Here is a 13,265-nt window from a genome sequence, read left to right on the forward strand (position 1 = left end):
AGCTCTGCACTGCTGCGGCCACGGTGCCCAGGGCTGTCACTGGGCACCAGGACTCCAGCAAGGCCTGGTGCACCTGGGCGCACCCGCCTCCCGGGACAGGTGTGCCGGACGGACGGGGCTGCTGTGGGGAGATGAAGGGACTGCACCCTGCAGGGCTAGAGGTTTCTCTCTGCTCTGTGGGCTGGTCCACTCCTCCACACCCAAGGCAACCGGGATTGTTTAGGTGATAAACAGGTCACAGAGGCATCTATGCGGCTTGATTGATGACTTTCCTGGGACCGGGGAAAGGCCTAATGAAGCAGGAGGGGGGTGGGCTGTGTGCTCCCTGTCACCATGGAGACACAGGAAGCAAAGTGATCATTAAAACCTTTCTCCACCAGAAGGCAATTTTCACTTCTCAGGGAGAAGTCAGAGCTTCTGAAATGGATCTTAAAAAAAAAAAAAAATCAAAGCCGGTGTGTATGGTGTCAACCGGAGGGTTCAGGTCTGTGTCTTTATGAAGCACAATCCTTCATGGGTGCTATTTGATAATGTCTTGCCTCCCTTTGTAGACTTCTCTCTAAATGTGAGAACCCCTGAATGGGGTCTTAATGGTATTAAGTGATTGTTAAATGTTGACATTAAAGTTGAGATAATCCCAGGGGCCAAGGAAGGCTGGCTTTGTGGGGAGGGATTCCTCAGGACCCATATGAACTGCCCAGAAAAAATCCCCTCTTTAAAAAGTATCTCTGTGGGTACCTGGACCTGATACAGAAATTTCAGACCATAAACCCACCCAAGTCCTCTCAGTTGTCTTTGTTAGGACTTTGACATGTTAGTAGTCACACCAGGTCACAATCCTTGTGCCAGAAGAGGGAGCCCCTGACTCTGTCACATCAGGAGGGCAAGTTAGTTTCCATGGAGTTTCTAGGGCAGCAAGCAGACCCTTAAGTCACAATGGAACCTTCGCTTAGTCATCTGAGAGGAAACACCCATGAGGGATGGCTTTCCCACCTCTCTGAGATACAGACACTTCCTACTATGGAGATGAATGGTCCCTTACCAGATAATCCTTCCGGCTCCTTTGTCTCCCTGGCAGTAAAAAGAGGCAAACTTGAAATGGAAATTATGGGGGACTTAGCTCTGTGGCTGTCTGTGAGTTGATGTGTCCGTCCGTGGGTGGCACTGGAGGCTTTGGCAGGTGGCTGCTGCCCATCCAAGAGGGAGGGAGGAGGAAGAGGAGGAGGGCCCCGATGCCCGTGATGAAATCAAGCCACAGACGGACATGTGCTGGAGTTGTTGTCTGGTCCGAATGGTCAAAATGGAACCAAGAGAGCAGTTGCAGTGGGTATAAATTCCATGAACGGCGGGCCAGGTAATTGAGCAGCCGTGGATTGTGTTCAGCAGAGAAATTCTGGCCAAAAGGAGTCAGAATCTCCAGTCTGGAAGAGACCCACCAACCTGAAACAGGAAGGGTGGGGGGTGTGGAGGTGCTTGCATGCTCCTCACGGTGGGAGACTTACGAAATTGTGGTGTGCTACCCCTTTCAGAATTCTTGTCGTGTCCCGATAGGTCTGCCCCCCACCCACCTGGTTTGATCTTCCGTAGTGCACGTGACTCCAGCTTCCAGAGGCTCTTCTGTTCCAGTCAGTTCTTGTCACAGCTTTTCCTCTGACCTTTCATTGAGGGTCTCTTCCCTCTGTCTACCTGCTGCTCTAACTGGGGACCCCCGATGCAGAATCCAACAGCTGCACCATAGTAGGCAAGTTCAATCCTCAGGAGAGTTGCCTTCCTCCATCCAAATCCTCTTTCATAGAACAGTCCTAGGTTGCTTTTACCCCACCCCACCCCAGGCATTTCAGTCAAAACCTAAAAAATCTTGGAAAAGCAGACTCAAGGGTGCTGTAGTCTACCCTGCTCTGGTCTTCCCTTGTCCCTCCCTGGGTGGAAATCAGCCACTGGGGTGTGCCATGTGGGAAGTCTTCGGTGTGTAGATCTGATTGCCTTGGCTGTGGGGGGCTTGCCATACTGCTATGTCTGTCTCTGTCGAGAGAACTCTTGCCCTGGGGAGACATAAATGAGTGTCCGGTCCTTCTCCCCTTGAAGAGGGCCAACGACAAGTCCACATGCAATTCTATCAAAAATCTAACCTGGAGGCACCGATGAGTTCTTGGGGGCTCCCTTACAGAACATGGGTGAGTCGCAGACAGGAACGTGGGTGGCCTTAAAACAGCCGCACTACCAGAGGGGTCTGACCCCAGCATGGATAACAACTATCCACAGTAGCATGGAAGGAGTTCCTCGCCCAGGCTCCCATGGTCTCATATACTCTGGCACTGCCCAAGACCACAAGGCTGCATGGATCTAGGAAAAATGGCATATGCTTAGCAGGGAGGTAAGGAAGTAGCGGGTTCTGTAGCATTCCTACCTCCCCTCCTACAAAAGAACCCCCACAGTCACCAAGCCTGACCTCAGGGGCCTTTTGCAGAAAGTCCCAGTAGATGTGATAGAGACGGCGGCTGCTGGACCCGGAGGACAGCGTTTTACAGCAGCCTCCCCTCTGAGCGGCCGTGCAGTGACATCCCAAAGGACGTGTGTTTGAGTTTAGCTAGGAGGAACATTGTTGTGTCCAGTGCTTACCCATCAGGACCAGCACAGTGGTGAGAGAGTACGCCGGCCTGTGCCCATCTGATGCATAGATGCCTGCTCGTGGAATGCCTGGGCCACGGTTGTTATCCTCCTGGTCACGGTACCCATTCACATTCCTTGCGGGAGCTGCTCGCACAGCACCAGTACCCACTGCCTAAACCCTTGCCAACACGCCAGGCCATGAATGTATTTTCCTTAGCACGAAGGGTGACAAATGGGTTCCTTGTGATAACTTGCAGTTCCTCAATGGCATGGAGCACATTTTTGTGACTTTCCTGTGTGTATCAAGTACCTCAGCGTCTCCACCCATGGCACGGACTGGGCTGCAGGGCTAAAGTGATCTCTCCCAAGACGGTCCTCCATTTCTGTGTGTCTCAGCCCCAACCGTAGAGCTCCATCTGCTCCTCGTAGGCTTCCATTTGTAAACTGGACTCAGCACCCACGGTGGGGTTGGGTTTTCTTCCAGAGTGAAGCCTGAAACAAGTCAGGGGGTGATCCCATGAGCACTCCTCCTCCCAAGGCTCAGGGTCCCTGGGGTCCAACTTCCTCCTCTTGTGCTGTCAGGTGTCTGACCACCTCCTGCCCCATCCTGACCTGACGTTTCCCCGCTCTGGCCTCCGCCCATCTGTAGTCTTCCCTCCTCCTGCTGTTTGGGTTTCTTTGAGTTGCTCTCCATCTCACCTTCCTCCTCTCCCAGCTCATCACCTCAGGATCCAGGTCCCAGGACCACAGCCAGCAGCCACGGGCAGTGCTTTTGAAGGGTTTCCACGTGGCCTTGGGCGGACTTTCATCCAGGGTTTGCTTTGGGAGAGGCCGTTGTACAGCCCGGCAGGACCTCTGCCCAAGTCTTCCGCTCGGTATCTTGTCATCAGAGGTCAGGGGCTCTGTGTGGCAGGGTCACCTGCGCAGTATAGGGTGCTGAGTGACCCTGGCCTTTATCCTTTATCACCTGATATGGTTTGGGATTGGCCGGGCGGGAATGAGCTCGGAGGAGATTACAGCCAGCTGTCTCTCTGCAGAGATGGCCGCCTTTGCCTGTGACTCGGGGAGGAAGGAATGCTTTAGAAGTCCAGAGCTGCACGGTGATGTGTGGGCTTGGCCCTTAGACTCGGGGCTGGTGTTGCCTCCTTCCTCCTTAGCCCAGTCCTCCCATAGCTCAGCAGGAGCCGCTGCTGGTTGTGGCATTCTCCTCACCCCACTTTTAGCGCATGACAGCGGGTCTCGACAGCTTCTTCTCCCACAGCCCTGGCCTCCTGAAGCCTCCCTCTTAGTCTGTGTCTTCCCACCATGGGCAGAGCCTCCCCTCCCACCCCCGAGACAGCCTCACCCTCTTTCCCGTCTCCTCTCTCTCATTTGCTCCACAGAGGGACAAGTCTTCTGACGGGCCGATCGGGTCTGGGTGCTCCTTCATCTCCATCCCTCAGCGGGGTCCTCCGTCTGGGGGCAGAGACGGCCACAGGACAGCACCGCCTGCCTGGGTCATGGTTCTTTTCGTTTGCATTCCTCGAGTGTTCTCTTCCTCTGGAGTCCTGAGTTCTGGGGGACCTCCCTCTGGCCCCTCACAGAGTGTCTTCATGTTTTAATTAGCAGTATAGCTATGCAGTAATTACCTTGTCAGTTTCTTTTTAGGGTTATTAAAACATAAAAACTACATGCTTTACAAAAACAGAGTTTAAAAACTCACAGTGTTTTCTGTTGATCGTGGAAGCGTGGTAGGCGTCCACACGGAATGTGTTTGGACACCTCTGAAATCCCTGCCCCTTGTCTCCGCACACAGAAGCTGGCGGCCGTGAGCTGTGCTACAGGTATCGGCCATGGCTGATTAGTGCTAGTGTGTTGGATGCCAACATGTCAGAGTGTTGCTCCCTTTCTGTCTGACATCTTCCTGGTCGCACAGCCCCCATCCCCCTCTACCCTTCGCCGTTCGATTGCTATCTGTTTCACGAGCGCATTGTGATCTAACCATCGCTGCAGCCTGATCTAACCAGGTGCGGGTGGCATCTTAATGCCAAGTGAAACGTGGTAAGTTAAGATGACAATGGCGTATCCCCACTTTGTGCCAGTCACTTTTCAAGTGCTCGGTGGCCACTCGGCACTGTGGTCTACATGTTGGAGACTGCAGATGCATAACACTCTGGAACATTCTAGTCTGCCCACAGCTTTGCTGAGCAGTGCCGCTCTGGCCTGGAAGCTCTCTGAAGGGAGGGCCTACAGGGCCCCCAGGGTTGGTTGGCAGACATAGCAATATGTTTCAGTGTGGTCCTTGACTCTCCTGCTGGAGGGATTCTCATCCCCCCCACCTTGGTCTGGTTATGTCATCTTTAAGGGGGAATTCCTAAGCACACACACAAAAATTATTTCCACAGGATTAATTTATTTCAATTCAGCTAGCTTCCCAGTGTTGGACAGGTAACATATTTGTCAAGCATGCATAAGGTCCCAGGTTCCACCCTTACTAGTGAGGAAAAGGTGTAATGGTAATAGCTATGATCTAACATCTAGGCAAGTATTAGAGAATTCTGTTAGTCCACAGTAAGGAAATTTGGGGACATAGTTATTAGGCTTCCCCAAATCCCATCATCTCCCGGAATGTTCCCATCTGTCTTTAGCAAGTTTGGGGAGGCTATGAACCAGTAGGAGGAAGGTGGGAGCCTGAGGTGGACCATGTGTGGCCCATTCCAATCCCCTGGTGCCTGGCTCTGTCCCAGGGTTTGGGAACAGCGTCCTTTAGGGTCAAGGGCTCATTTCAATCGATGATGACAAGATGATGGAGAAGGTTCTTTTCTGGATTCTGGTCCTCCATATGTCAAAGCCTCATGGTGTATGGACAGCTGACTCCCAGCCAGTGGCTCCAATAGCTTTGCCGTCACCTCTGCGCCCTTGCTGGGTCTTTCCTCTAAACTGCTGCTTGTCGTGTGAGCGTGAGAACTGTACCTGCTTTTGTCTGCTCCCTGAGTTCCACCCCCCTCCCCTCTGCCCTCCCCCTCCCAACTTTATCCTCTGTCCTAACAGCTATGGGCTGTCTGTGAGTGACACTTGGATGTGTCTTCACAGGCTGTTTTGCTGTGAAGAGCTTGTTTTCTTCGCAAGTGCGCCGTGACTTCTAGGGAAGGAGCCTGCTCTGGAGACGCAAGGAGGGTGTCACAGTGCAGACTGCAGCCTTAAGCACTGGTGGTTGTGCAGGCTGGGTGTCCCGGGTTCTTTCTGTCCCCTGGGGACAGAGTACATCGATGGGGCTACCACAAGAGTGGAGGCAGCTTCCTTCTAACTAAGCATGTGAGATCCGTTATTCCCTATAGTGTCTATAGGTATTTATGTCTACGGGGCTCCAGAGTCAAGGAAAGTAGCCTGTTATAGAGGTGAAGGTTATTCTGTGAAGTAGTGGCCCCGGTGTCCAGTCTGTTTCAGGAACTGTTTTGGTAGTCCAGATTCCTATGGAAGGTGTGATTTTTGTTAATATTGACTTGTTTTGAGGTGGTAGCTTAAATAAATTAGACTAGGGCCTTCCCTGGGGCAGGGAAACGGCTCTGCATCCTTCTTACAATGCTCTGGCACAGCATTGCTCTTCTGCCTCCAGAGACCAGTGAACGTTTGGACGGATGAAGAGGTCGGTGAAAGGCATAGGGTGCCAAATGTTGGGTGCGACTGGGACTTCTTGGAGCCCTTATAGTGACATCCATCCATGTATACTTGTTTGATGAGAAGGGCCTGGAATGGCCACTCCCAGCTGCAAGGGATGTTGGGAAACGTAGTCTTTTGTTGGTTTTGAGTTTGATAGTAGAATAGTAAATTGAGGCCCCTAGCAGGGGCAAGTGCGGGGCTGAGGTTGTGGCTCAGTGCTAGAGCGCTTACCTGTGAGGTCCCAGGTTTGCTACAAAGAACTAGGAGGAAGCAGTATAGAAGAGGGGCGGGGATTCACTCAGCTGTGATCCCCCGCGTCAGATTAAAAATAATACGTCACGCGACTCTGCTGGCTACTCTTAGTGTCCACTTACACCACCTAGAGTCGTCTGAGAGGATGGAATCTCAATCGAGAAAACGCCTCCATAAGACCCAGCTATAAGGCGTTGTCTTAATCAGTTACTCCTGCGGGAGGGCCCAGCCCATTGTGGGTGGGGCCATCCTGGGCTGGTGGTCCTGGGTTCTATAAGAAAGCAGGCTGAGTGTGCCATGAGGAGTGAGCCAGTGAGCAGCACCCCTCCATGGCCTCTGCATCAGCTCCTGCCTCCAGGATCCCTGCCCTGCTTGAGTTCCTGTCGTCCTGACTTCCTTTGGTGATGAACTGTGATGTGGAATTGTAAACTGAATACATCCTTTCTTCCCCGCCTTGCTTTTTAGGTCGTGACATTTTTGTCACAGCAATAGAGACTGAAAACCTTTCCTTTTTTATTTAGACAAGAAGGGGAAGTGTGAGATATTTGTATACTGTGTGAAGATACATTGTTGTGATTTGTCTAATAAAAAAAAGCAACAACTGAGCAGCAACAACTAGGCAGGGGGTATAGGTGGGACTTCCTGGCAGAGAGATAGAGGAAGTAGGAGATGAATCTTGGCACTCAAAAGATGCCGTGGAGACAGGGGACAAGTCAAACCCTTGAAATGGGAGAGAGGTCAAAGCCATGTGGTAGAGCACAGATTAATAAAAATGTGGGCTAATTTAAGTTATAAGAGCTAGTGGAACACACCTAAGCTAATGCCAAGCTTTCAAAATTAGTGAGAATTCTGTGTGTCATTATTTGTGAGCTGGCAGCCCAAAGACAAATCTGACTACAAGAAACTCTAGCTAAAGCACACGACCAAAGCAAACGATGTTGGTTATTAGCCTGGGCTTGTGGCTTGCATGGGAGTGATGACACCGTTTTTCTGTTTGATGACATTTCTAAGAACTCTAAGCTTGGGTCAGACTGTAGGATCCAGATCTGGACATTATACACATCCAAATTTCACTTAGTTTATCCAGGGAACAAGACGGCGGGGGTGGGGGATGGGAGACGACACTGTTTCTGCCAGAGTACAGTCTAAGTGACCAGTGATTGGAGGGAAATGAGCTTGTGGACACTTCTTGTGGCCCAGGTGGCAATGAAACTCCCTTCAGTTGCCCCTCAAAGAGCTGGGGGCTGACCCACATGTGGCCACGTACGTGTTCAGGCACCGTGTGGCAACTGCAGGTAATATTAGCCATCGTCTTGTAAGATCATGTTCCTGAAGACATTGAAGTCTTATTAGTTTGGGCACAGATGCCCATCATTTGCATATGAAGCTTGGCAGCCCACCCTCCCTCGCGGACACATCAATTGGCTTTGACAGTGGTTAGTTGGAGGATACATAATGGCTCTACCAAAAAAATGAGGAGAGTGTAGGAGCCGCGTCTGGACCACTTGACAAATGAGTGTATTATACAATTGTTTTGAACAGAACTCTTTTCAAAAGTTGTCCAGACATTTGGCTGTCTCAATATTTTTGCTGATGAACCATGTTGCTATTTTATTATTATTGTCATTATTATTATTATCCCTTCTCCTCTGTGTTCCTTCTTGAACATTTGTATCTACATGCAGATAGGAATCATCCCGAGGATTTAATTAAAGTCAGGGGAGAGGCCATAAATCATCTTCTGGGTTCTATTTGGAGGAGAGCCTTGGCTTAGGTGGAGCTGATTCTGGGATTAATGTTTTTCTTTTCAGATTATGCAAGCTGCTGACCTTCCCTTGGGTCTTCTCTGAAGACATCCTGTCATGTGCTTGCAGCCCTAGGACTGTCTCTGCTCCTGCTCTGAGGGGTGTGCCAGCGCTAGCCACAGGCTTTATTCTCTTATGCCCTGTGTGTACACAGGGATGAGGGCTATCTGTAGGGAAACCCAGATTTTTGTGAGTGGCTGGCAAGGGCTCACAGATAGCTAGGTCCCAAGCTCTTACCAACTGCTTTTGGTGTGTGTGTGTTGTGCATGTTTGTGTGGATGCCAGGGGTCGACATGGGGCATCTTTCTGAATGGCTCCTCTCCCTGTCTTTTTGGGAAGGCTTGGTCACTGAACCCAGCACTTAGGGGTTATTTGTCTGGTGAGCTGCAGGGATCCACCCTCTCCTGGACACTAGGACTGCAGTTGTTTGGCTATGCACAGACAGCTTGCCCATGTGGATAGCCAGAGGAAAACTCAGTGCTGGCCCTCCTCTTCTACTTTGTGAGGCCAACTCGGGTGGTCCAGCTTGAGCCCTCATCTGCTGAGCCGTCTTCCTGGCCCCTTTGCAAACTTTAAAATTGGACACTATTCTCTCGGCAACGTGGTACAGCAACGATTAGCATCGAATTTGCAGTGCGTCTGGCACCATGAGTCCTCTAGAGAGGACTTAAAGTACCCAGGAAGACAGATGGGTTCTAGGCAGACCAACACCATTTGATGTCAGGGACTTGAGCGTCTCTGGGTTGTGGTCCTAGATCAGCCTCTTTGGAAACCCAGGGAGGTCTGGATAGTTTTTTTTTTAAATCAAATATATTCTAATGAAAAAGGAGATGGGTCTAAAGTATTGCTAATGGCATAGTGACAGATAATTGAAATATAGAAAGACCCTGAAGGCGTTTCCTGGGAGATACAGGTGATGGAGGCACCAGCGTGATGCAGACGCTTGCTGGTTATCACACGGGTCCGTGGTCCATCGAGGGTTATTTCTCTACCAGCTTATGTTTACACGTGTGTGCATGGAGAGTGGGGCGGGGGTGCCGTGAAGAGGGCCACACAGCCTAGAGCTTCCTTGTCTGGATAGAGTACCTGTAGGCAAAATGACGGGCTATGCATGTGACGCACGCCAGACACTCTAGTCCACCCTTTTTGGTATCATATCTGGCCCTCCTCTGCAATGTTACAGACTTGCGGAAATACCCTAGTACGCAGTGGCCTACAGTAGCACACTTCCAGGCCTGCGGTGTCCGTGAGCTGCTAGGATGGGCGGTCTAGATTGGGCTCAGATGTGACTATTCTCTACGTGTCTACCACCTATCTGAGGTCTGTGGTCCAGCCCAGCAATGTCTGTCTTGGGCAGGGGTGGAAATAAACACACAGGACCTTTCAGGGCCAACTGCAGCATTCCCTCCTGCAGATTCAACTAGAGCTAACGCATGGGCCAGCTTTAGGTCAGGGGAAGATTGTCCATTGCGTCCCTCTGATGGTCACAGGGAGAGGCTGATAAGTCTGACTTGTGCTGCAGACCCCCCAGCAAGCTGCCCTGTGGGCTCCTGTAGTCAGTTCCATCTTGGGATCTCCTGTCATCTTGGATGGGGAGCACTGGCCAGGCCCTGATGGCCATGGGCAGAAAGCATAGGCTCTGGGGTCAGAATGTCTGGGTTTTCCTATCGACCGTTCACTGTGGTCGCTCTCTGAGTCTTGGTTTCCACACTTGCAGAGTGAGGGTCTCTTAGAAGCCCAGTTTGTTTATTGTGCACAGTGCCTTGAACTCAGGACTAGCCCAGGCCCTGTGAGTCGTCTGCAGTCTCTCCTGTCTCCAGGGGAGAGCTCCCGCTGCAGGCCGGGAGTGTCTCCTATAAACCTTCCTGTGTGATCCACAGAATACCCTGAACTTCCAGATGCTCCAGTCCCCGCGGGTCACCGGGATTGCTCACTGCTGCCAAGGAAAGTCCAACCTCCCTCAAGAAACTCTCAAATCCATTTGGAGCAAAATGGGTGCACAGGGGACCCCTCCTTCGAGGCATTAGCTCTCATTCTCCTAGGAGAACCAGGACACCGAGGTCATAGGGCAGCTAGTGCTGTAGGCTGAGACTGGCCCCGTTGGCCACGAGCCCCTTGGGTTCTGAGGTTGGTGCTGGGCTCTAAAAGAGTGTCCCTTTGCAGGGTGCCTTGCACTCTGGCCTGGCCCATATTCTAAGAGTCCTTCTCTCCTTGTTCTCCATGTGAAGGCGAGTGGTTGGGGGTGTTTGCTGACACATCACATGATCGCCCAAGCATGCTGCCCTGTGCTTCAGTCGGCCTGGTCTGGTAGGCTCTCTGGCGGATGGGAGAAGTCAGCGTCCTTTTTGTCAACCTTGGGACACTCATGTGACCTATCTGGCCCCTCAGATAATGATTCCAAGCAGTGTGGTTGCTCGGATTTGATCGTCTGTAATGTCTTCCCAAGTCGTCCCACTTCCTGGCATAGTCCGGCACCCTCTGTCTCAGGGTTGGTTTTTGGCTGCCCCAAGCCCCATCCTCAGCGCTCAACCGCCTCGCCCTTGCTCAACACCGCGCCTGGACCTAATGTGCACCAGCGGCATTTGTCCAGGTTGCCCCTTCTTAGCTCTCCGTTCACACAGTGACAGAAGAAAAGCAAAACAGGGGAAGGAAAAGAGAATTAGAAAGGTTAAGTCACCAACCTCACGGTGACGGTGGCCCGAGGCTAAATGGTGTGACACTGCTGGAAATTCCGGGAGCTGGGAAAAGTGGTGGCAGGGGGGGCTCAGAGCATGGCTTAGCACTCACACATATTGCTAAAACAGGCCAGCACATTTGTGGATAATTAGTCTCCCTGTGGCCTTTTTTTTAAAGATGAGCAGATCCCAGTTTATTCCAGGAGGATGTTCAGAGAGCAGCTGTTCTCCTGGGGGAGTGTGTGCTCTGTCCCTCCATCGCTGCTGGGCTTGAGCTGGCAGCCTCATCTCGGTGACCTTTGGCAGGACCCTTTCCTTCAGCAGCCTTGGTCTCTGATAGAATTTCACGGGTGACATTTCTGACCCCGGCCCTTCTTGGAGACAGGACTAGGCAGCCTCCCTCGCCATTGAGAGTCTGGGAGGAAGGAAAAAGACAGACACGGATAGCAGCAGTGCGGCTCAGCAGACTGCACGCGTGGTCCCTGTCCTTCTCCCTCCCGGCACGGCACACTCTGAGCCAATTACAGTACCCGGCATGCTGCAGGGCATGGGGCATGTGCAGTGAGGAAACCCACCTTCGTGCAGTGGGTGTAGTCTATTGGGGGGAGGGCTCTGGTGGGCTTGGCATAGGTGGTGGGCTGTACCGTCGAGCTGAAGGGAGCTTGCCCTGCTGCTGTACAGGAAGCACAGATTCCAGCCTACGCTTCAAGCTGGGGAGGTTCCCCGGGGTTGGGGAGATCACTTGAAGAAGCAAAAGGCAGGCTGGGGAGCCACTGTAAGAGGAAAGGGAAAGAGAAACGTGTGGGGGCCAAGAGATCACTTGCAAAAAGTCCTGCAGGAGGAGAGAGCGAGCGTGGGGTGTTTGAGCAGCAGAAGCATCTAGTTGGAGAGCGTGGAGAGGTGCATGGTATGGTGGGGGGAGAGAAGCTAGAACCTGGCTGTGCAGGGCCTTCTTGGAGCGAGGGATGATGGTCCCCTCTAAGTGAGAGCATGGAAGACCAGGGAGAGGCGCTGTGCGCGCCGCATGGCACCACTGACACAGTGAGTCTGATGCATGTATTTCCAAGACCTTCCCCTTGTCAAGGGTTCTGAGGTAGCTGCAGAGTAAGGAGGGATGGCTTGGACTTGAGTCCACAGGGCAAAATGTCCAACTCACAGAGTTTCTGACATGCCTAGGAGAGAATTGAGACCCTGGCTTGTTAGGAAGAAGAGGGGGTGATGTGTTCCCTGAACTATCTGTGTGATATTTGGGCACACTGGGGTGAAGCCAAGGGCTTTTCCCAGCAAGAACGTGGAGGTAATTGTGGGGCCTGAATCCCACACAAAGGGCAGCAGTGTCTTCTTTAGGATACAAGAGGCTGATGGCTAGATAGGCTGGGTGTTCTGACCTGGGAAGGGATTCTCTAGACCACAATGAACTTTGGGAGCCTGGACTTAGATGTTGGATGAAGTTCTTCTTCTGGGATGTGGGGCTGATCTGTTGGCAATTGGACCACACTGAAAGTCTTGGGGCCACTATTGCTTAGCCTGGATCCTGCTGGCTGTTGACGGGGGAACACGGCCATAGGCAACTGAGCTTTGACCCAAGCCCTGAGTAAGTGTAGAGACAGACTCTTCCCAGGTCCCGCCGAAAATGCAAACTGGTGACTTTGACTTCAGCCTGGGATGTGAGAGCCCAGGCTTTCTTCCATAGAGCCATGGGCTAATGCATGGTTGCTATGTGTTTGTTCTGAGAGCTGGGGACTAACAGGAGGGATTGCAACTGCACTCGCTTCACTCGGGAAAACTTGAGGTCTCAGGGTAGGGCTGCGGATCAGCAGCCCCATAGCATACACAGGGTGTTGTTCCTCCCAGCTCCACAGACCTAGTAAGTGGTTGTCTTAGTTAGGGTTTCTACTGCTGTGACGAGACACCGTGACCGTGGCAGTTCTTATAAAGGAGAGCATTTAATTGGGGCCAGCTTACAGTTTCAGAGGTTTAGTCCACTATCATCATGGCGGGAAGTATGACCGTGCACAGGCAGACATGGGGCTGGAGAAGGAGCTCAGAGTCCTCCATCTCGATCCACAGGCAGCAGCAGGAGACTGTGTGTCACACTGGGTACAGCTTAAGCATAGGAGACCTCAAAGTCCATCCCCCCAGAGTGACACATTTCTTCCACCTAGACCATACCACTTCGTATGTGCCAAGTTTCAAACACATGAGTCTACGGGGGCCGTGCCGATTCAAACTGTTCACACATCTTATCTGAGTTTCCCCTGCCTCCTCCTGATGTCCTGGCAGG

General features: G+C 52.0%; 1 protein-coding gene across 2 annotated transcripts in view; it reads left to right on the plus strand.

Annotated features, from left to right (window-relative positions):
* The window catches only part of Phactr3 (phosphatase and actin regulator 3), a 228,495-nt gene that overhangs the window by 32,970 nt on the left and 182,260 nt on the right, over positions 1-13,265 (plus strand). The gene's annotated exons all lie outside the window — the stretch shown is intronic.

The sequence above is a fragment of the Mesocricetus auratus genome, unplaced genomic scaffold (assembly GCF_017639785.1).
Source record: "Mesocricetus auratus isolate SY011 unplaced genomic scaffold, BCM_Maur_2.0 Super-Scaffold_100028, whole genome shotgun sequence".
In the NCBI taxonomy this organism is placed as follows: domain Eukaryota; kingdom Metazoa; phylum Chordata; class Mammalia; order Rodentia; family Cricetidae; genus Mesocricetus; species Mesocricetus auratus.